General features: G+C 53.3%; 1 long non-coding RNA gene across 1 annotated transcript; it reads right to left on the reverse strand.

The window, feature by feature from the left end:
- Positions 1-1,090: 1,090 nt before the first annotated feature.
- LOC141374692 (uncharacterized) lies at positions 1,091-9,535 on the reverse strand. Its single transcript, XR_012381776.1, has 4 exons — positions 9,280-9,535; positions 8,018-8,087; positions 7,028-7,126; positions 1,091-1,153 (listed from the first exon to the last, which is right to left on the reverse strand). It is a non-coding gene; the product is annotated as an uncharacterized lncRNA (long non-coding RNA).
- Between the last annotated feature and the right edge of the window lie 2,076 nt (positions 9,536-11,611).

The following is an 11,611-nucleotide window of genomic DNA, read 5'->3' on the forward strand; positions in this document are numbered from 1 at the left end:
CCAAGTGCCTTCCCAACCCCACCTCTGGCCTGTCCAAAGGTCTTGTTGGAGTCCCTGCCTCGGTTTCCCCACCTCTCAAAGAGGGCCCCCAGCTGGTACTTGCTCTGCCTTCTGGTCAGACTGAGCGGTTACGGGCGAGGAGGCCGGCAGAGGAACCGGGCCCTCATCCTGTCCCTGTCATCGTTAACGGCCACAATTCTTATTATTTGGAGAGACGGGCCAGAGGGGGTCAGGGACGCGGGTGGGGTGAATGAAATGAAGAGGTCCCCGGTATGTGCCGTCTCGCCAGGTTAATACCGCTGCCTGTCGGCCTGACAGCTGCAAGATTGATTACCCAGGCCTTCCGCTCTTTATAACTCGATCAGTCGAATTAATCTCTGGCTGTCGGCCCATCTGATGCCTGAGTCACAAATTTAATTTGGAGGTGCACGGCTCCTCCCCCATCCCCGTCTCTTCCTCTGCTGCCGGTCCCCTCCCTCCTCGGCCCTGCCTCCTCCTCCTTCCCTTTCCTCCCCTGGCCTCAGCTTCTCCCCACTTCTTCCTGTTCCTCCTGCTCTGGCTTCCCGCGGCCTCTAGGGCCCCTCAGGGGGCAGTGGGCGGGGGAGGAGGGGGGGTGGGTGGTCCTGAGTCAGCAGCCCCTCTGCCCAGGCCAGGGGAGGGGTCATGTTCACCCACCCACCGGGCAAGGCGCCCACCCCACCATGCTCCACCCCAAATGGAGAAAGAGGCTTAGCTGACACTAAGTAAGACATATTAATGTACTAAAGACTTAATGAAGTTGGGGGGGGGTGTGGGGTGGAAAGTGCTTGCTTTATTAGTTTATGGCCGATTAATGGGGACGCCATTACTGTGATGGAGATGGATTACTGCTGTCAGCAGCCTGGGCTGAGGGCCGGCCCGCCGCTCTTCCACGGGTGGTGGGTGCCCTGAACAGAGTCACGGAGAACTTCATTAGAAGGGCCTATAGGACCCCACCTGGGGAGGCCCTGAGGCCAAGATGGAGGGCTGGGGGCAGGGCTCAGCTCTAGGCCTTGGGAGGGGAGTTCTGAGGGGTCAAGGGCTGGGAGCACATATCCGTCGGGAACTCACCCAAAGGCAGCAGGGCAGGGAGGTGGCTCCAGACCTGCATGCAGCAGGAGCTCACTAATGTCACCTGGAAGAAAGGGAGGGAGGAAGCTAAAAGGACAGAATGACCAGAGCCCACTTGATCCGCCTGAGACTCTTCTCAGGAAAGACAGTGAAGAGGAAGGGAAGAGAGCCCTATTCCTTCCCTCCATCCTCAGAGGGGATGGTGCACAAAGACCCCAGGTCCGCTAGCCCGGAAGGACGGGGCCACTCACCGCCAGGCAGCAGTCTGCCCTACCCAGCTCCAGGGCCTGACACACCACCCCACGCTCTCCAAATGGAGTGGACTGCCTACTAGCTCCTGACCGCCCCGGCAGCCAAGGTGGAGGTGGATAGCAGGGCGGCTGGACTTAGGGGAGAGCATCGAGCAACGGTGGCGGGGGGGGGGGTGCTACCCAACCTCTAGGCTTTCTCAGGCCTGGGAGACAGGGTGTCCCAGTTCCTGGGCAAGCTGACCCAAATACCCCCTCGGTGGCATCCCCCTTCCCTCAGCTCTTTCTCACCTCTGTGACCCCGGCTCCACCTTGCTTTCTATGACGAGGGAGAAGTAAGGGCTGGATCTAACGCAGCTCTGCTCCAAGGGGTCCCTCTCTATTTGGAAGATTCCAGAGGCCCCCATCTCTCAGGAGTATATGACATTTTGACATAGGAACATTAAACTTTCTGAGTTTTTTTTATTATCAAATAATGTTCAAAACAGGCACTCTTCAATCCCTCCTTAAGCCCCACTCTGTCCTAAGCCCCTCCCAACCCCAACTCAGCCCTGAGAGGCATCGAGGATGAAAAGAGATTCCAGGACAGACTCAGAATCAATCTGTTGACCCCAGTACGTGGTCCTCAAAATACATTCTTACATTTTGACACAAGTTATACCAAGCAACTGTGGCAAAACAACCGAGCTCACGTGTCCTGTTTGGTCTCTTTGCCCTTCTTGCTCCGTGTGTGATTCCATATGCGTGCGCCTGCCCAGCTCCCTTGGCTACCGCGTCCAAGCACCAGGCCCCAGCTCTGAGTGTGCCCCACGAGGGGCGCATGTGTGCGTGTCAGGTGTCCGTCTGCACCTCAGGTGGACACTCCTTCCTGGGGCACTCACCTCGCCTCTCTGCCTGCTCAGGCTGAGTGCCAATCATCGGTTCAGGGGTCACCACCCAGGCTCCCCACCCAAGGTGGGAACTACCTGCTCAGCCTAACTGGGAAATAAATACCCTACTTCTGAAAGTAATTTAATTATTGGCTCCTGCGGACTAGTGGGTAATTAAATTCCGTAGCTCCCAAAGTAATTAATTGCTACGCAAATAGTAATGCCCTCTGCTTTGGAGAGAAGGATCTCGGCTTGGGTTTGCCCTGCAATTAGAAGCTAATAATTACCCTGTCAGTTCCCAGCCTCTGCCCCGTAATTACCTGCTGCAGCCCCACTGGTCACTGAGGGCCGTCACCGTCACCAGCTGCTGTGGCTCTGGCTACAGTGGCCCCCAACAGCCGGGGCTGGGCATCTCCAGAGCCCTGGTTGATTTTGAGGTCCTCCCCAGGCTGCACTGTCTCCACAAACCTCAGGAGCCCCATAGAGACGCCCTCCCTTCTGACCAAAGACAGTGAAGGCCGGAGCCTCCTCAGCCTCCCTTTGTTAAGAGAAGCGGAGCCTCAACTCCTCAGCGTGTAAATTCCTGGTAGGTCGGTTCAACGAACGCACACGGAGAGAGTCCTAGCTGTCGGGAACTTTCCCAAAGAGTCCCTAACAGTTAATCTTCATAAAAATCATTTTTGCCGCACGATTTTCTTGGACACGCCAACCAGGCTAGGCTGAGCTACGGGGATGGTAGGGAGGCAGCCACCACTTCGTAGGAAACGCACACCCTCCCCTGGTTATTCAAGAAACACTCATCTAGGGCTGGCTGAAAGGGGATTTGGAAGATGTAATTACATTCCCTAATTAGTCGACCTTAAACTAGGGAGAGTATCCCCGGTGAGCCTGACCTGAGCAGGTGAACGCTTGAGAGGGACACACTCTCCCTGACACAGGACACTGCAAACGGAAGCAGGGTCTCCGATTGCTCTCCCCTCACAGACTGCCCTTCCTGATGGGCTGTGGACGGCCTTGCCAGTGCCCCGGGCTCCAGCTTGTTCCTGAGCTTTTCTCTTTCCCACCTGACTGCTCAGCCTACAGATTTTGTACTTGCCTAGCCAACCTCCAGAGCTGCATAAGCCAATTCCTTGAAATGAATCTGCTGCGTACAATATATGTGTATTATAATACATCCACATTCTCCTCTCTCCGGCCCACCTCCTTAGAAGGAGTCAGAGCATTGAGAACCCAGGCTGCCAGCCCCCACAATCACATCAGCCAATTTCCTTGTAATAAATCTCTGTCCTGCATTCTCAACCTGACCGACTTCTAGAGACGAAGAAGCTGGAGTCAGATACACAACAGCAGCTGGCCCAGGATGCCATCTCTAGGCAGTGTGAAGCCAGGCACCTGACTAGATGACCACTTCCCATTCAGCAGCAGGATGTGGCTCCAGGTCTCAAGTCCTGAGTGGCCTACATCTGTGCCCAAATGGGAAGTATCTGTGGATCCCCACACCCCATAACTCTCAAGTGTCCCTGTGGCTCGGCTACTGGTTCCTCCCTTACCTGGGTCTCATCCCTGTCAGCCCCCAGTGCTCTGTCCCAGGTCTCTGAGTCCCTCCCGTGGATGTGGGCCTGGGAGCAGCAGTGCCATGTGCCTTCTTGGTTGCTCATTTGAGGAATACCCAGATCCCACCCTCTAGAATCTTCTCCTCCGCGTCCAAAGTCTTTCAACTGGAACCTTGGAGGAAAGTGTCCTGGTGTAATCTCAGAGTTGGGGAGTCTCTGGGGAAGCTGGACACTGGGCAGGGTGTGGTTGGTGGGGGAGGACTTACAGAGACCTCATGGAAGGGCACTAGGCCAAGAAGCTGTCCCACAAGTCTGGGAGAAAAGCAGTGCAAGGAGCAGAAGGGGCCAACCAGGATGACAGTCCCCAACCTGCCCCACACTTGGGCATTTCCCCCTCACCCTTCAGCTCTCCGCTTCAGTGTACTTCCTCCAGGAAGCTCTCCTTCACCCCTAGAGGAGGGTGGGCCACATGCTCCATTCTCTCCCTCCCCTCCTTCTGTCCTGGGCCGGGTGAGCAGAAGAACAGAGGACACAGGCGATGCAGGTGACCGGTCCTCCCCAGCCCACAGGACCATGTCTAGGATCGAAGGTAACAGGAAGCACGGCAGGCCTTGAGACCAAAGTCTAGCCCTTGAATGCCTTGCCCTTGGGTCAGACTCAACCTGGGATGAGTTTGTGTCATGTAAGGCAAGACAACTTTCAACACTACTGGGAATGGATGAGACAAAAATGGCAGATAGACAGGGGGCACCAGGAAAGCCAGTGGTGATAAACAAACAGTTTTCCCAAACTTCACGTGAGGATGTGAGCAGGTACTCCAGGGAAATATTCAAGATTCTCAACACCAGAAGGTGAAAGTCACTTGACACCAGGGAGGGTCCCATGTGTTTGGGAGAAGGCAACCTTGGAGATGTGCCTTGCCTGTCTCCCTGGCTTCACTTGTCCCAGTACCCCCTCCCCCATGATAGAAGGAAAGTAATGACGTCCCCTGGCCTGCAGTCCGCAGCTTGCCTTCTATGCCCAACTTCTTTTTCTGATTTGCTGCAGGAACTGGTAGGAGTCATGCTCCACCCTATGCCTTCATGAGGAGGCAGTTTCTTGCCTCTTCCTAGAGATTTTAGGACAAATATGTCTGTCACTCCTAACTTAGCACACTTCAGAGAGCAGTCTAGAAGGTGGGGGCCATTTCTCCCCCATTAAACTGGGAGTTCCCTCCAAGCAGGGGACCACGTATCTCCCCTCTAAACAGGGATTCCCAAAGGCAGTTGATATTTCCCTTCTATCTTCCCCCTCAGTGCCTGGCACCAAGGCCTGTGAACAGTGATTCTCAAAAACAAAAACAAAAACTGTGAAGTAGCCTCAGAGGACCGGGGGTCTCGGAGCATGGCCAGGGACTGCCAGGCACCCTCCGCACAGTCTGGCCTCCTGTCTTGGCCTGCGCAGTTACGGCTCCACCGACAGCTCTTTAGAATCCATTCAGAGTTTTGGCCCTGTTGTAATCTCTGGGTGATGACTATTTCCCCTAATGAACCGATGGGAATTGGATTAGGCTGGAATGCCCAAGCGCTTAGACTCCAGCTGATTAAACCCCCATCTGTGCAAGTACTGCCTATGAACAGCTTGTTACATGTAATTTTTTTGAAGGAGGGAAAAAATGATGTTGGTATTTGGGTTTTACAAAGGAGCAGAGGGGAAGTAGAAGCAAAATGTCTGTCCAGAATTCAGCAGGGTCTAGTTGCTTTAAATCTGACTGGGCCAGCACTCCCCGCCCTAGGGCACCCCCACTTTCCCCCACTCAGGCCAAGGGTCCCAGAGCTCAGATGTCTGCACTCTTACCCAGGAGCCCTGCCCAGGCTTCTCTGGGCCCACACCTATCTGTTCCCTGCAAGGAGCATTGACTGGACAGGGAGTTGCTTTGAAAAAGGCAGGAGAGGGAGATGGGGTAATAGTGGGAGAAGTCAGACCTGTGCGTTCAGTTCTCACCAGATGAGGCTCCAGATCTTTCTTTCTACTCCAAAATCATCCAGTGTCCTTCCAAGAAAGTTGTAGGGAGTTTGGAGGCCCGTCCGGGTCAGGGACTCTGGGCTAGTCCTGTCAGTCAGGACCAAGGATAGCACCTGCGCCAAGGATCTCCAAACTTCCAGGCTCCTCCACCCATCCCTCTTTCCTCCCTGCTGAACACAGTTTCTCCATTCTTTAACACTCCTCCCTTTCCCTCCTCCTCCCCTTCCTCCCTCCCCCTCTCCTCATTCCTTCTCCTTCTTAATCCCAGGGACAAAGCCTGGCTCTGGTTCTTCACCACCAAGTACTTCACCCCAGGAATCTCTCAAGAAAAGTTATTTAGGCACCTCAAGAAGCCTAGCCTCTGTAGCCTCTGTTAAAAGCCTTATTTACCCCCAGGACTGATGCTCACCCACACCACACAAGAACACACACACACACGCTGAAACATGGTGTCTAGCAGGAAGGAAGGTCAGAGTGATTGTGTTTCAAAGACTGGCTGGCCAACTCTCGCCATCTCCAGTGGGGTCAGGGATTGGCCCGCCAGACTTAAGGACCCCCAGCATAGCTACAACTCTAACTCCACGGCCCTCCCTCATCTCTCCTCCCCTCCCCTTTGCTCCTCTCCTCTGTGTCTCTATGAAGAGTGGCAGCAGCTGCTAGAGAAGGCATATCCTTCAGTGAACACCAGCAATTGCAGTGACTGAGTGTCCCAGCCTTCTTTCCTGGTTAATCTAACTTGGGAAGAGTTGAGGTGTGCTCTGGCTCTGCTGCCCATGAAAGGCAGAGAATAAATAACAAGCCAGAGGCATAAACAGATGTGCAGAAATATGCAGCTGGCGCTTTCCTGCCAAATTACCACGGACAGAACACTGGCAGGGGGCCAGGATGCCTCCCCCTTTGTCTGGAATTTGGCCATCAGGACCCATCCAAGCTCACCATCCATTTGGCAACATCTGACTGAGGGGAGGGGATGCCAGGGAAGGGAGTGGAAAGGCTGCAGGTGCCCTTAGTTTTGGTGAAGAACTCCGGAGCCTTATCATGAAGACTCAGGTGGGTGGGGGTTAGTGTGATGGGGGAGGAATAGGGAGGGCTGACCAATCCCACCCTGCAGTTTCCTTAGAATAGCTCCCCCCAGGATGTGGCTTGAAGTGGCTTGAAGGCCGACTCTAGCAATACCACACATACATATAATGGGCTCTATGTGGCCACCCTCCCTCTCACCCAAGGACTGGGTGTTCCTGTGATCTTTGATCATGTACCATACCACTCGGTGTTGGCATGGAGTGTGGCAGGCAAGCAGCAGCTGGATGAGAGCCAACCAGAAACGGCCAAACATGAAAAGATGTCCCTCAAGGCTCCAGCCCTGGAACAAGGAATGGGGGAGAACTGGTTGGAATTTTTGTGGAACCAGGGGAAAAAGCAGGTGAGCAGGGGGAGAAAGCGTGATCGGGGTGGAGGGGAGAGTGTTGCCCAAGGGATCCCTCTCTGTGGACAACCCCAGATCTAAATTCAGAGAGACACCAAGCCACTTGCCAGGATTCATTCAGATCACACCGAATCTTTTTTCTTCGTCAGTTATTAATTTGTCTTCCTCTTGCCAGGCCAGCTCATGCAGATTCGGGGGGGGGGCATGGAACAGTTTTTCCAGTCCCTGATTACTAGCCCTTCCTCAGATATCGTGACACAGATTCCTGACCTGTGTGGATGGAAGTATGTGCTCCGGTCAACTATGGCATTACGATGGGTCTCCAGTGGACCCAGTCTTGTAGGCAATGTGAAGCAGGAAAGTAATATGATGAAAGTCGTTGCCTACCTAGACAAGAGTGGCAGAGAAGTGGAAGGAAGAGCTGAAGGGAGGAGAAATGCAGAGCAGGGAGGCTAGTGTGGGAGCCTGTTGTCCCTCAAGCCTAATGATGTTGGTGGGACTTACTGATGGGCTGAACAGGAATCAGAGATAAAGAAGGATAGCAAGGCCATATAATTTATTGTCTAATCCAGAATGGTTTTGAGCATGAAAAGAGTACTATCAATCATTTTACTAGGATAGTAGACATACACTGGACAATCCCGGGCAAATCTGGACACACAGACGCCTTGGTCAAAGATGACCTACAGTGTGGCACTTGGGCAACAGGATGTACCAGGTGATGTTGACCAAGCAAGCAGTCTGGGAGGCAGAGTGGCAGGATGGAAGGGAGGGGATAATGAGCTTGGAATTGGACTTACTGAGTTCGAAGTGTTTGGAGACACTTACCTGGAAATTACCAGCAGATCACTGTCTTCCAAGCATCCATGGGCCCTTGCTTGGAAATGTGGGTTTCAAGCTTGAAAGGAAAGTCCAAATTAGATATACAGTGAGTGTCTTTGGACCCAGTAATGTCATTTTTAGAAATCTGAATCTCAGAAATACTCATTCTTGTGCAAAATGACATATATTTAAGGAGGCTCACTGTGGCATTGTTTGTAAGAGACAAACTTGGGAACAACATAAAGGCCCACCAATAAGGAACTGGTTAAATCTATTATGGAGTACCATGTAAAATATATCTATATGCATTCAGGTATATCCTTATATGCTGGCCTGGAAAATATCTCTAGTGAAAAGAACAAATAATAAAATAGTAGTATGGCATGATAAATCTATATAATAATTGTTTTTAAACCTAATTTGTGTGCGTGTCTGTTTGACTGAATGTATGTGGTGAATATATAAAAGACCTGGAAGAATACACACCAAATTGTAAGAGCAGTAACTTAGAGAGAAAAGGGTAGGATTAGAGGGAAAGAGGGAAGAGGGGCTTTTCCTTCTTACTCTACACATTTCTCGATTGTTTGAAATGCCTATAATCATATATTAGTGTACTACATTTTAAAAATAAAAACAATAAAAAGGATTCTTAAAGACAGAGGAGGAGGTACCTTATGAAGGTGATGGGGGAAGCTCTGGGGGAGACAGCCGGGATTGGGGCTGAACATGAGGACTGTACCCACAGAAGGGGAGCCAGGAGAAAGGAGGCAAGGCCAGAGTGCGCCTGGGGAAAGTGGAACTCATTTCTGACCTCCAAGGCTGAGAGAGACAGACTCTGCACTCCACACGTGAGGCTGTCTCACCATTCCTACCAAACTCCAAGCCTGCCCCTCGGCAGGACTGAGTTTAAACAAGAGCCCAGCTTTCTTCCAGGGCCCCTGACGTGTCCTAGGTGACCTACTGCTGTCCCAGGCCCCATGCTGTTAGAGAAAAGCCCACTTCTTTCTTCAGTGCTACACTTGCCTAGAAGACCAGCTCAGTCAGAGGCGCCACATGGCTCTGGGTGACCCAGCGCTCCCCACCAGGCGGCCCCAGCCCAGGCGGCCCTGACTTCCTGCTTCTCTCCTCTCCCCTCATGCTGCCAAAATGCCCAGCACTTCCCCAGGTGAAGAAAATAATAGCCAGGAATTAATTTCCTCTTAGAGGAGGGCTGTGTGTTTGGGGGGTGGGGGGTGAAATCCAAGGGACAAATGGCAGCAGTGACTCACAGGGGCTCCTCCCCTGGGGAGACAGAACTGACAGACTAGGGTGTGGGATGCTTGGAGGCGATTTCCTGACAAGGCTGTCAGCACATTTCACTCTTCACTCTCGGCATGAGTCCCCTGCAGCTGAGCTGAGCCTTCTTTCTCTCTCTTCACCTTTCCTGGCTCTCTTCTGTTTCCAGTGCTCCCTCTCCCCATTTGGCAAGTCTTTTCCAGTGCTAGCTTTCTGCCTTGGTGCTCCACTCTCCAGCTCTGCTAGGCTTTCTTCTTTTCCTTTTAACAGAAACACATAGAGTCAGCTTTTCTGTTGGGGTGCCCTGGCCCCAGGCTCCTTCCCAACCACAGCAAATTTATAGATGATTGGGAGTCCAGGGATGAACCGGGGACGCAAGGAGGGCTGGGAGGCGGAGAGGGAGGGCGAGCGAGCGAGCAGGCCAGCTAGTGAGCACCTTTGGGGCTGCCTATATGCTGCTCAAGGGCGGGAGGGAGCACGTGTGAGGGAGGTGGGAGCACATCTGAGCCTGTTAATGGTCCTCAGGTCTTAGAAGATCACAGGATATCAGGATGGGCAGTATCTATAGTTTGTCTCATCCGTCCGCCCCGCCCCCACTTTATACATGAGCAAGCTGAGGTCCAGAGAGGTTAAATGCCTTATCTTCCATCATGCAGCTAGCTAAAACTGGTTCTGTTGGCAGAACCGGGACGAGAACCAGGGATCCTGACTTGTGGACAATGCCGTGTCCACAGTTCTATCAGAGACTTTAGAGAAAAGGTCCTATTTCTCAGACACTGTAAATGACAGATTCGACTAACAACTTCTCAAAGAGATGGAAAAAGCTAGAATCCCCTGGCCCTCAGGCTGCCCGGGGGACAGGCAGGGCCCTGTCTCTCTACCACCCCCCACCCCCCCACCCCCGCCTGGCAGGCCCAGCGTGAGAGCAACACCTCTCCTTCCGGTCCTGCCTGTTGACTGTTTCCCAGCTCCTTCCTGGGGACACCTGGGACGCACAGCAGTCTGTCTGGGAATACTCCACATCCAAATTCATCTCCTTGGCCGCAGACAACTCTTGCCTGATCCTGAGTCCCACCTGCTTCACGGGAGGACCTAGCCCAAGACAAATTTGTCTTCTGTTTATCTAAGCTCTGATTCCAGCCACCCCACCCTAAGGCTTTTGATTTTTCTCTTTTGTTTTGCTTTGTTTTTACTTTTAAGAAGCATCCTCTGTCTCCCACCCCAAATCTGGAGAGCTTTTAATCCAGGGTCCCTTGGCATTGGAGTCACTTGTCTCTCCAGGAATAACATAAGACCCTCCCCCTTCACTAATTAGAACAAAAAGTAATCCTTAACATAAGCTCTAGCCATTTGCCATAAATGTGAACTATCGGCATGGCCACACCCAGGGCTACATAGCCCAAAGCCCTCTCATCCTCCCGGTCTCGGTCTCTGTGCTAAACTAGCAGAGGAATCTCCCTCCCCACACCACTGTGCCCCAGATCCCCCCCCTCACCCAGAGCTTCCCAAGGGGCCTGAACTTGAGGACACGAGGGGGAGCGGTGAGTTGGTGAGCACACTAGGCTCTCTCCATTCTTCTAATGGTCTCTCCCAAATGCTCACCATTCCCTGGGAAGAGAGAGTGGAGAGAAGGGTGTGGAAAAGAGGTTGGTAGGGCAATAAAAATGCCAGGGCCTTTTCTCTCGGCTCCCTTCCCTCTCAATCCTCTCCTGCCTTCTCCCTTCGCCCCTCTCCATCCCCTCCCTTCCCTCCCTCTCTCCCTCCCGCAGACCCCGCTGCAGCCACAGCGAGAAGGCGGCATTTGGGGTATGAGGCGGGAGAGGTTAATTATTGCTCCCCCGCCCCCACCCCCCCACAAGATGTATCTGACTGTCAGAAGGGGTGACAGATGAAGACAAAGTACAGGTATGGCTCGGCAAACCCGGCCCTCCATGTACCAGCCAGGGGTGGGAGTGGGGGGGGCGCGCTACCGAAGTTTTAACCCCTCTGACGCCGATCCACACAGCCGGGTGGGGCGAGTTGGGGAAGCCAGGGTTAGAACCGGGGTCCCAGCCTGTGCACCACGCCCCGGAGACCTGTTGGCCTTCTCCGGCCCTGCAATGGCCATTGTGGGGGGGAAGGAGAGGCGGAAGGGAGGCAGGGAGTAGCTCTCTCTGTCCCACAAGCTGCAGAATCAAGGCCACAAGCAGTCAACTCAAGATCGCCACAGGTGCAGAGAAAGGGACTCATGGAGTGGCCTGGGGGATGGGTAGATTTGGGGGCCCAGGAACCCCAATGAGAGAGAGACTTCCAGGACTCCTCCACCTTCTCCATGACAATGTCCCC

This window comes from Callorhinus ursinus, unplaced genomic scaffold, assembly GCF_003265705.2.
Source record: "Callorhinus ursinus isolate GAN/ISIS: 27379988/994484 unplaced genomic scaffold, GSC_fseal_2.0 scaffold20, whole genome shotgun sequence".
In the NCBI taxonomy this organism is placed as follows: Eukaryota; Metazoa; Chordata; class Mammalia; order Carnivora; family Otariidae; genus Callorhinus; species Callorhinus ursinus.